The sequence below is a fragment of the Lipotes vexillifer genome, unplaced genomic scaffold (genome assembly GCF_000442215.2).
Source record: "Lipotes vexillifer unplaced genomic scaffold, Lipotes_vexillifer_v1.1 scaffold230, whole genome shotgun sequence".
Taxonomy (NCBI): domain Eukaryota; kingdom Metazoa; phylum Chordata; class Mammalia; order Artiodactyla; family Lipotidae; genus Lipotes; species Lipotes vexillifer.
Window position 1 is genome coordinate 5383423 of NW_006775143.1, and position 12856 is coordinate 5396278.

General features: G+C 43.4%; 1 protein-coding gene across 2 annotated transcripts in view; it reads right to left on the reverse strand.

The window, feature by feature from the left end:
* The window catches only part of RGS3 (regulator of G protein signaling 3), a 132287-nt gene that overhangs the window by 116229 nt on the left and 3202 nt on the right, over positions 1–12856 (reverse strand). The window lies entirely within an intron of this gene.

Here is a 12856-nt window from a genome sequence, read left to right on the forward strand (position 1 = left end):
AAACCTTTCCAGCTGTGACAGGCAGCTAGCTATGTTCTGGGAAGGCAATAACAATACAAGGACATACGATGAATGAGTTTGGGGAAAAGCAAAAGGAAAGAGATCAGCTGTGGGCAGAGAGATCCTTCGAAGTCAATGCTACTGCCCGCAGTTATTCCACAGAATCCTGACCTCCCTAAAGAAAAGCTAAGGAGGCTTTCTCTGACCTTGGCTTAGAGCCTTGCTACTCAAAGTGAGGTCCAAGAACCAGCAGCACAAGAAGCATGTGGAAGATAGTTAAAAATTCAGCATCTCAAGCCCTGGCCCAGGCCTCCTGAATTCAGGGCTACAGTTTAACAATATCCCCAGGAAGCTGCATGCACATTAAAGGTTGAGGAGCCCTAGACCAGAGCACACTGAAGAGTCTCTGAACATGTTTCTAAGCTTGGAGATGGCCCTCTTAAGCAAAACACAAAAAAGCAGAGGCCACAGGGAAAAGATAGATAAATCTGACTCCATAAGACTTTTAAAATGTCTGTTACAATTAAACATATCATAAACAAAGTTATGAGACAACACAATAGAAAAACAAGCAAAGGATATTGAATTGGAAATTCAGCGATGACAAAATGGCCCATAAACATGCAAAAAGATGCTCAACTTCATGGAGATCTGAGACATGCAAATTAACGATAAAATACCACCTTTCCCCAATCTGATTGGCAGATAATCTAAAAGACGATAATGTCAAATGTTGGTAAAGATGCAGGAAAACAGATACCCTCATACCCCGTTGGAGGAAGTGTAAATGGAGGGTAATTTCTGACAATATCTATTAAATATAAATGTCCTTATCATTCAACCTAGCAATTATACTTCCAGGTAACTATGATAGACAAAAACTCAAGTGTGCACAAAGGCTGGCACCACAGCATTGTAAAAAACTGGAAACACCCGCAAAATCCATCTATATGAAAATGGTTAAATGAATGAACTATAGCTGTGTTGTGGGATACTATGGGCTGATATAAACAATAGGGGAGCAGTATAAATCCTGGAATAGGAACATTATTGAGACATGTTTTTAAGTGGAACAAGCAAATTGCAGAACAATACACATGGTATATATTTCTGTGTGTGTGGTGTGCTGTGTGTGTGTGTGTGTCCTGAAAGGATGTCAAATTAAAAACAGTGATCACCTCTAGGGAAGAGACTGTGAATTGGAGGGAGGGAAGTCAAGAGGAATCTCAATCTATCACTATTGTAGTTGTTTTAACAGTACAAATATATCCACGACCTATAGTACTTTTATAATTAAAAATAAACTAAAGAGGAAACACACACAGACATAGAGAACAGACTTCTGGTTGCCAAGGGGGAGCAGGGGTAGGGGAGGGAAGGAATGGGAGTTTGGGATTAGCAGAGGCAAACGATTATATATAGGATGGATAAACAACAAGGTCCTACTGTATAGCACAGGGAACTATATTCAACAACCTGTGACAAACCATAATGCAAAAATATGAAAAACTATATATATACATGTATATATATATATATATATATATATATATAAAACTGAGTCACTTTGCTATACAGGAGAAATTAACACAACATTGTAAATCAACTATATTTCAATAAAACTTAAAAAAAAAAACTAAAGAGGAAACAAATAAAGAAGGAAAGGGAGGGACTTCCCTGGTGGCACAGTGGTTAAGAATCCACCTGCCGATGCAGGGGACACAGGTGGGACCCCTGGTCCAGGAAGATCCCACATGCCACGGAGCAACTAAGCCCATGCGCCACAACTACTGAGCCTGCGCTCTAGAGCCCACAAGCCACAACTACTGAGCCCACGTGCCACAACTACTGAAGCCCACGCACCGAGAGCTGGTGCTCCACAACAAGAAAAGCCACTGCAATGAGAAGCCCACGTACTGCAATGAAGAGTAGTCCCTGCTCATCGCAACCAGAGAAAGCCCACATGCAGCAACGAAGACCCAACACAGCCAAAAATAAATAAATAAATGTATAAAAAAACGCAGAAAACAGAACATCAGGTCATCCTCACAGACACCCAGTGGCTCTCCAGCGTGGATACAGGAGAGCTAGGATCACACTCCTCCTCCTCAATGACACATGGAAAAATCTTCTCTCCATCCAACAGACTCCTCCTAGAACTTCAAGAAACCACTAAACTGGATCTACCCAGTGGACACAGGGGAAGGGCAGGGCTTCCCAGCCTGCAGCAAACCAGCACATCATCCAGAAAGCCCTGCATCTGCTCCATCCATGACAACACTGTCTAGAAGTTATCTGCCTCTGCTTGATCACCTCCAGTGATGGGGAGCTCGCTTCCCACAATGAGAGCCCTGTCCCTTTTGAGATAGATCTGATTGTTCCGTGCTTCATCTTTATTGAGCCAAAAGTGGTCTCTCAGTACCTTTCATTGACTGGACCTCACTCTGCAGTCTCTGGGCTCTCTCCTTTACACCAAAGTCTGAAGTCCCTCCAGCATTCCTCATGGCACAGTTAGACACCCCTCATCACCCCAACTGTTCATCTCTGGACATGCCCTGTGAAACTGGACTGGTGATTGGGGCTCGCACTTAGTTGCTGGCTGGCAGAAGGGCAGGCATAGCACAGAAAGGAGGGAAACTCCACGCCTCATAGCTCTACAGCAGTCCACCAACCACTATGATCTTGCCCCTCATACTTTGGGGTGTTTAATCTACAGTCCCAAGCAATTCAGGCTGCAGCAAACCCTGGTCCAGCTCTTCACCCATCAGAAATCCCTGCCGCTCTCCTGCCCAGGACACTGATCTCAGAAGCCCAGGAGGTCTGCTCCAGCCCCAGACCCAACTACCTCCTCTCTCAGAGCCACAATGGCCGTGAGGGAGCTAATAATAGGGGTTATCACACTTTCTGAGCTGTGTGGGGATCAGATAATGCTGGAGGGCGAGGAGGTCCTTGGATAAAAGGCACCAGGAGGATCCATGGTATTATTAGTTCAAGGTCTGAGCAATTACCACTTTGGGGATCCCTAGAGCTGAGAAACCTCCTACAAAACCTGGGCCCGGATCCAGCATGGGGTGGGAGAAGGAGGCTGGAAACAGATGAATAGGGCCAGCAGCCATGGACTGGATCTCAAACTGGATGCCCAAAGGCATCTACAGTTAACACATTTTTTTCTGAAACTGTTACCAGTGCAAAGCCGACTCGGGCCCAAGCACATCTGGCTTTCCACAGCTGTGGGAAACACTGTGCTGCCCAACATCTATCACCTTCCAATGGCCCTTTCCCAGAAATCAGAGCCGAGAAATCTCCCGACCCAAATGGTCACTAATTCCATTTGACAAACATCTGCCGGGCACCTGCACGAAGGCCTGAGGGAGGAAGGGCAGATCTGAACAGTGCCTACCCTCAGGGAACTCAGAGCCCAGTGGCTAGGACAGGGGCGTGAGCAAGGTCAAGGGTGGAGCTGGAGCACAGGATGGGTCTGGGGTGAAGACTGACTCAGAAATCAGATGAGTCTGCACAGCTCCACGCAGCTCCTCTTCCAGGCCCCACCTACACCCTGTAACAGCAGAGAAACCAAACCCAGCAGACCAAGCTCCAAGTCCCCAGGGCAGTACACTCCCTACCCCGGCCCATTCTCAGGCTCACAGATGAGGGACAGCAAGATGAAGAATGAGAACCCTTCCCTTGGCCGTGACTGTCCCCTCTGTCCTCCCCCTTAGTCCATTCCATCGAATGTCTAAGACTCCTGAAATCACCTTGCCCAACCTCTTCACCTGGTAGCCAGAACAGTCCTGCCCAGAGATGAAAGGTGACTTGCCCTGGGCCCAGAGGGACCAGGATAGACTGAGCCAGAACTAGAGACCAGAACTCTGCCCAAACCTTTCCTATGCACTGAATTGGTTTTCCAGAACACTCACAGCCCTCTAACTAGGCACCATGGAATCTGCCAATGCAACCCTGGGGTCCAGGAGCAGAGAGAGCCATCAGACATAGGACAAGGTTTGCCCTTTGCTTGAGAAGCCAAGAGGAAGCCCAAGAGAGGGCGGGCTCCAAGAAATGTCTTTAAGTCTAGAGAAATGAACCACCAGGAGGAGGGGAAGTCAGGTTGAATCCCTGGGGGCTTCAGCTGGTCTAGGAACCAGCTAATCAAGCCCCCCAAATCTGTAGTCTTGTCAATATCCCTACTTTCTCCCTAGGCTCAGGGTGTGGCCTGAGAATATGCAGGAAGTTCAGGCTAGAGGGCCTGATGTCATCCTCACTAGGTGTTCGGGAGCCCTGGAGAGGGCACATCCCCAGTTCCCATGGGGCTACAGTTGGGCACCGACTCTGTCTGCAAAGGGTGTGGTGACAGGTGCCCAGAGAGGCTGCAGGAGGTCACCAGGGAGCGGGGGCCCAGAGGTAAAGGGAGAACAGATGGGCCCCATATGGCAGGAAAAACACCAGATGAGAGTGAGCTTCAGAAAGTGCAGAGAAAGCAACGAACCCATGTTCTGCTGGGTACAGGACTTGGGGGTTTCAGACTCACTGGACGCCATAGGAAAAAAGTTATAGAAGCCAGCTAAAGAAATTTAATCCGGCAGACCTTCCTAAATAGAGGGCCACAGGAAGATGAGCTCCGACTCTCAGGACACAGTCAGGAAGAGACCTACTCAGAAAATGAAGCAAGAAGATGGGGGCTGCACACCACTGCTGAACACAGGGGTCAGTAGGAATGTGTCCTAGAAGGAGCTCACACCACCCAGAGGTGTGCGGAGACTACATTTATGAGGGACTTGCCTGGCTAGCACGGAGCAGCAGTCATCCCCAAACTCAATTCACCCCAAAAACAATTCCCCATTTAAGAGCTGTCATGTGTTAAAAGCCACAGGAAGGAGGATGATAACAGGACAAACATACAAAGGAGGTTGGGTCTACATGGAGCCTGGCCAGCCGCTAACACTCAGAGAGGGTTATGCCCTGTTCATGCATTTCACTCTCTGCCTCTAAGGGAGAAATGGTAGCGGTGCTGGGGAACTGGAGCCACACAGCTCTTAGGATGTAGCCCTGCAGAATTTCAAGTGTTTTCTTTGGAGGAGGGAGAACCTTGAGCTCCATTTGGAGAAGCGGCCCTGGCTTTTGATGGTAAGTGCTGGCAGAACAAAAGTGAGGAGGGAGCTGCCGTGGTGGAATAAAAATCATGATGGGTCAATTCAACCCTGTTCATTTGACTCTCTGCTTCCTGTGAAACCTCATATTCATGTGGCTTCCCAAGCTGTTTTTCCTTCCAGAAGTAGGTTGCACTGCCAGCATAAGTCTGCTAACATCTTGACTGCAACCTACGTGAGAGACCCTCAGCAAAAACACCCAGCTAAGCCATCCCCAAACTCCTGACTCACAGAAACAGTGAGATAAAAAATGTTTGGTTTTTTAAGCCAATACATAGTGGGATCACCTGTTATGAAGCAGTAGATAACTAATACATACCCATGTTGCCTCCACAATTGGGTGACATAAATCTGATCTCAATTCTGAAGGAATTTTTCAATTTTAAAAATTGTTAAGAAAATACAGTTCTAAGATCAATCAGCATAGTATGACTAAGGATAAAGAAGACTCCCAGTTTTTGAGGTCCATCATTTTCTTAATAAAGAATTTTGATAGATTTAAACCATACTCATTATCACCAAACTGCAAAATCTGGAAATGTCCCACATTAACCCAAGGACAACCCAGCACATTCAAGAAAATGCTTTACCTACAGAGCAAATGGTTTTCTTTTATACATATTTGTGTACAATACTATAATATATAGAAAATTCACATTATCCTGCCTTTTCCAATTCTCCTTTAAGTTTTATTATAGTAATTTAATCACATCTATAAAGTCATATAAGTTTAATTCCAGAATTGTCAGTTTTATCACATTTTATAAATTACTCAGCATCCTTATCCATTTCATATTACAGGCTTCTCCAAAGTTAAGTATATTATTATATAATGATTAGCACCTGTTATGTGCTTGCTAATAGCTTTGAGCCATACAATGGAGTCAATCATTTATTTTCATTATGCATTTTAAATATTTGTTTATTTATTTATTTATTTATTTATTTATTTATTTTGGCTGCACCAGGTCTTAGTTACGGCACACAGAATCTTCGTTGCAGCATGTGGGATCTGTTGCAGCATGCGGACTTCTTAGTTGCGGCATGCGGGCTTCTTAGTTGCGGCATGCGAACTCTTAGTTGCGGCATGCATGTGGGATCTAGTTCCCCAACCAGGGATCGAACCCAGGTCTCCTGCATTGGGAGCATGGAGTCTTACTCACTGACCACCAGGGAAGTCCCCTGTTTTCATTATGTTTTACATTTTCATTATTTTTTTCTCTATCAAATGAAGTTTTCCAGCAGAACAAATCTAATACGAAAAACACAAGAGAGGAAGCATGTATCTCTAAGCAAAGCATTTTGGAATCATTAAGACCTAGTTTGGGTCCTGGTTCCACCACTGATGATCCTTAATCACTACATCCTCAGTTTTCTCATCTGTACAATGGAAAGAATAATAATAATACAGTCCTAATGGAGCTGTCGTAAAAGTGGGAACTAATATATGTGAAGTACCTGGCAAACAGAAGGCATTCCCACTGAAATGACAATAGGAAGGGAGGAAAGAAGAAAAAGAAAAGAAACAAGTCAGAAAAATTAGAAAACATCCTGGGATGACAGACTCACTGAGGAAATCTAGAAAAGCTAGACAAAATATTTAAAAGCAGCTTCTTGGAGATGTAACAAGATAGAGAGGAACTAAGAAGCAGGATCTGGGGGGATGGAGGTCCATGCAATTAAGTTTACTGTTTTTCTGGGCTAATTTTCTCCTGGGGGTATTTACAAATTCCAGAGGTAACAAAGTCTGATAGCCTGAGCAGAGTTTCTGCCTGCCTCTTGGGGCTGGAGGAACAGGAGTTGGAGACCAGGGCCTGCCAAGAAGTGGGGTCCTTCTGCACCCCTACATTTTGGGTTGGAGCCCCAAAGGGTTGCTCCTTAGGAACAGAGTAAACCATGGTCAGACACAGTTCCTCAAGGGACTGCAGCTCACCTCAATCTGAGTCCCTAACATCGAATTAAGATTATCCCAGATGCTAGTGACCTCCAGCACCTGACAGAAACAAATAAAGATCTTTTTAAAGAAGATATATCCCAGGTCTGCATTAAGAAGAAAAAAATAACAAGTCTGTGTCTGCCGTTTGTAACAGACACAGCACACCTAAAATGTAAAGAAACAGAAAGATTGAAAGAAATAGGATGGAAAAAGATATGCCAAGCAATTATTAACCAAAAGAAGGCTGGGTATCTGTCAATCTCAGGAAAAGTGGACTCTGTCTCCACTAGAAATGAAGAGAAGACTTCATAACAATAAAAAAAGACCAGAATAATAAGAGTTTCAACTCATCAGAAAGATAATGATTCTAAATTTGTATGTTCTTAATATTGCTTCAAAATATATAAAGGAAAAAAATGACAGAACTATAATGAGAAATAGATAAATTTATAATCATAGTAGGAATTTTAACACACTTCTCACAGTAACTGATGGGGGTGGGAGGAAATCAGCAAGGATATAGAATACATGAACAGCATAAGTAGTAAACTTGACCTAAACCTGACATATGCAGAGAACACTACACCCACCTACTTCAGATCATTTCAAGTACACACAGAACATTTATAAAAGCTGAGCCATCAAAGGACTGAATGAATGCAGAGTACGTTCTCTGCATAAAGGTAAAATAAGGAACAAAGAAACTACTAAAAACCCCAGTATTTGGAAATTAAGAAATATAATTCCAAATAACCCATGGATTCAAGAAGAAATTACTCAAAAATTAGAAAACATTTTGAACTGAATGATAAAGAAAAAAACAATTTACATATCAAACATGAGGCTTCTGGGGCTTCCCTGGTGGCGCAGTTGTTGAGAGTCCGCCTGCCGATGCAGGGGACACGGGTTCATGCCCTGGTCCGGGAAGATCCCACATGCCGCGGAGCGGCTGGGCCCGTGAGCCATGGCTGCTGAGCCTGCGTGTCCGGAGCCTGTGCTCCGCAGCGGGGGAGGCCACAGCAGTGAGGGGCCCGCGTACCGCAAAAATAAATAAATAAATAAAAAACATGAGGCTTCTGGATATTGGCAATCCAGAAGCCAATCCCCAGTGAAAGTTACACAGTATTTGCTTCACAATAAATCACTGAACTGCACATCATTTGGAGGGACACTTTTCTGTATGTGTGTTATATTTCATAATAAAAAGTGTTTTAAAAAAGAACAGAGAGAGAACTGGAAAAGAAAACAAAGGGTTAGCAACAGGCCAGACTGAGAATTTCTGAATGCTCCCAAGCAAATGGACTCCAAATGACAGGAAAGCCAATAAATGCTGAGGCCCCTGACCAGCAAATGACAAGCTCTTGAGAAATGGTTGGATGGGTTTCCCCATCGTCCTGGGCTCAGAGCAGCCAGGCGAGCCAGGGGCAGCTGGCAGGGACGGGACATGTCACAGGCCTCAAGTTCAGGGCCTGACTTCACACTGCCCAATACATCATCCTGCCTGGCATCTGTTCCCAAGCTTCATTCTCACTACAGAAAATGGACTTTTTATCTCTGCGGCTTCTATAGAGGCAGAGAAAGGAGAGGGACAGGTCCCAGCTAATATTGTCCTATCACAACAAACATAGAAAAACAAAGGAAATGCCCACCAAATTAACAACATTCCTTGGTCTACTCTGCCTGCAGAACCACATCTTTCTGACTTCCTTCTAGCAACCAAGATTCCAGGCACTTTCTCTAGAGCTTACAGGCAGAGCCGCTACCCACAGCTTTCATTTGGGTATAACCGTTCTAAAGAGAGTTGGGTTGGTCACCGAATGGCCGCAGCTCCCTGCAGCCCTCAGAACGTGTCCAGCCTGCCTATCACCTCCTGGCTCAGACACCCTGGAGGAAAGGCAAGCTGTTCTCTCCCATGACCACTCACCACATTCAGGCCCTAGACCAAATCCCAGGTAAGTTAATTATCTGTTGCCTCAGGCAAGCTAATAAGTTGGTATTCTTTCAAGAAGATATGCTTTAAATACTTATCAAACATTTTTATGAACTTGGGTTTATATTTTCTGTATAAAATATTATGCCTAAATTCATATGGAACCCAAGATAGTCAAAATAATCTTGAAAAAGAAGAACAAAATTGAAGGATTCACACTTCCCAATTTCAAAACTTACTACAAAGCAACCGTTTTCAAGACAGTGTGATACTGGCATAAGAATAGACAAACAGATTAATGGAATAGAATTAAAAGTCCAGAAAGAAACTCATGTATGTATGGTCAATTAATTTTCAACATAGGTGCCAAGATCATCCAATGACGATATAATAGTATTTTCAATAAACGATGCCAGGACAATTGGATACCATATACACGTGAATGAAGTTGGATCCTTTCCTCACACCATATACAAAAATTAACTCAAAATGTTTTTTTAAAAATAAGCTTTTAACTCAAACTCAAAGACCTAAATCTAAGAGTCAGAACTATACAACTCTTTTTTTTTTAAATAAATTTATTTATTTTATTTATTTTTGGCTGCACTGGGTCTTTGTTGTTGCACACGGGCTTTCTCTAGTTGTGGCAAGAGGGGGCTACTCTTCGTTATGGTGCGCAAGCTTCTCATTGCGGTGGCTTCTCTTGTTGCAGAGCACAGGCTCTAGGTGCGCAGGCTGCAGTAGTTGTGCCGCGCGGGCTCAGTAGTTGTGGTTCGCGGGCTCTAGAGTACAGTCAGTAGTTGTGGCGCACGGGCTTAGTTGCTCTGCAGCATGTGGGATCTTCCCAGACCAGGGCTCGAACCCATGTCCCCTGCATTGGCAGGCAGACTCCTAACCACTGTACCACCAGGGAAGCCCTCAAAACTATAAAACTCTAAGAAGAAAACATACAGGTAAATTTCTGTGATCTTGGATATGATAGTAGATGCTGAGATTTGACACCAAAAGCACAGCAACAAAATTAAAAATGGATTAATTGGACTCCATCAAAATGAAAAACATTTGAGCTTCAAAGAACACTTCAAGAAAGTGGATCAAAAAACCCACAGATTGGGCTTCCCTGGTGGCGCATGGTTGAGAGTCCGCCTGCCAATGCAGGGGACACGGATTCGTGCCGCAGTCCAGGAAGATCCCACATGCCACAGAGCGGCTAGGCCCGTGAGCCATGGCCGCTGAGCCTGCGCGTCCGGAGCCTGTGCTCCGCAACGGGAGAGGCCACAACAGTGAGAGGCCCGCGTACCGCAAAAAAACAAACAAACAAAAAAACCACAGGTTAAGAGAAAATATTTGTAAATAATATCTGATAAGGAACTAGTATCTAGCATATATATAGAACTCTTATAACTCAAAAATAAACAAGTAGTCCTTAAATTGACTATTTAAATTAATTTTAAATTTTTAAATTTTTAAATTAAATGGGCAAAGAATCTGAATAAACTTTTCTCTAAAGAAGATATACAAATAGCCAATAAGCACATGAAAAGATGCTAAATAGCACTGGTCATGAGGAAAATGCAAATCAAAACCACAATGAGATAACCACTTCACATCCACTAGGATGGCTAGAATCAAAAAGTCAGATAATAGCAAGTGTTGGTGAGGTTGTGGAGAAAGCAAAACCCTCATGCCTTGCTGACAGAAATGCAAAATGGTGCAACTACTCTGGAAAAGAGTTTCGTAGTTTCTCAAATAGTTAAACATAGAGTTACCATTTGACCTAGCAATTCCACTCCTAGGTGTATACCCAAGAGAACTGAAAACATTTGTCCACACAAAAACTTGTGTATCAGTGTTCATAGCAGAGCAATATTCATAATAGCCAAAAGACAGAAACAATCCAAATGTCCATCAATGAATTAATAAACAAAATGTGGTATATCCATACAATAGAATATTACTCAGCTGTAAAAATGAATGAAATACTGATATATGCTACAACATGGATGCACCTTGTAAACATTATGCTAACTGAAAGAAGCCAGTCACAAAAGGCCACCTATTATAGGATTCCATTTATATGAAATGTCCAGAATAAGCAAGTATATAAGGACAGAAAGTAAATTAGTGATTGCTTAGAGTTAGGGGACAGAGGGGATTGGGAATTGGGGGTAATAAGCTAAAGGGTGTAGTGTTTCTTTTTGAAGTGATAAAAATGGTCTAAAATTGACTGTGGTAATGGTTACACAACTCTGTGAATGTACTGAAAACCATTTAATTGTATACTTTAAATGAGTGAATTATATGTATGTGAATTATATCTCAAAAAAGCTATTTTTTAAGTTAACAAATATACTAATAAAATTAAAATATATAATCCTGAAGGAAAAAAAAACTTATGTGCACCTGTAATGGCTTCTTCAAATTATACCATTTCTCATAAATATAAAATCCCTCTGGAGTAGCTGGGTTTGAGCTCTAGTTTACTTACCCCCCTCCCTTGAAGCCAGGCCACCTCCTTAGTAGGCAATATAATGTATGGCCAACTAACGTTACTTGAAGGTGCCCCTTATTGGGGGACAAGGAGCTTTACTCATGCACACAAACACACACACACACACACACACACACACACACACACACACACAAATACATAAATCATGACATATTCCATACAGTATTCTCCCTGAAAAAAATTCTGGTCAAAACAATTTTGTTTCTTTTTAGTTCCAGAGATGCTGGAAATTTAGCTCCCTTTACCTGTTTGTGCTCAGGGAGCTACCAGTTAAGCAGCAGCTTCCTCTGGTTCCACAGGGCAAAGCCCACTGCTGAAGGCCAGGTGCTACCTGCCCTGCTGGGGAAAAGCCAGTGAACTGAGGAAAACTTAGCAAAGACCTTCATTTTAAGGGAGTCCAAGTTGGCTATCAAACTGAACAGTTGATAGCCAAAAATTGAATACTTGATAGCCAACTGACTCTGAATCCATAGCTTCCAAACCTGGCTCATCAACAAAATACTTCTGTGGCTTCTTAAAATTACAGATTCTTTGACTGCACCCCAGACCTATTAAACCAGGATCTCTGGGATCTCCAGGTGCTTCTGATAACTGGCTACGTTTGAAAACCACTGGTAAAACTCTTCACTCCCAAGCAGACAAGTGAAGATCACTCAGTGTACAAAGAAATCAGCAGCCTGGAAGACGGACGGCATTTGTCAAGGAAACAGAGCTAATGAAGGAAGCAGGAGAGAACTCTTCCAGTGTCAGTCCATGGAGAGATTTGAGAGGAGGCTGCATACATGGAGCGGGAGGCTCCCCACCCCACCAGGTTCCTGCCCGCCCCGGTGCACACTCAGGTCACATCACACCCTGATACCCACCCAACGCAGCCCTGAGGCCGTGGCTGGGCAGGTCATCCACTCCCTGCTGGGTTGGACCCTCCCCAACTTCCCAGATCTGGCAGGGAGATTAACTCAGTACAAGAATATGGGCTGATACAAGGAAATAGTCACATCATACCAGTAAGGAAAAGAAAAGGGTTACAAAGCTGTACATACAGCAGAATCTCAATTTTGTTAAAATTAGGCACACACAAATACACACACACACACACACACACACACACACACACACACACAGAAATAAGTCTGGAAGGATATAAACCATGTTAACAATGGCCTCCTCTGGGGAGTCAGATTACAGGTGATTTTCGCTTTCTTCTTTTCACTAAGTTTTCAACAATGAATACATCTTACCGTGATAATAAGGAAAAAAAACAGTGAAACGTTTTTTACTTTTTAATCAGGACACGGCTAAGGTAACAAGGCCTCACAGCTCTCCGCCACTCTTTC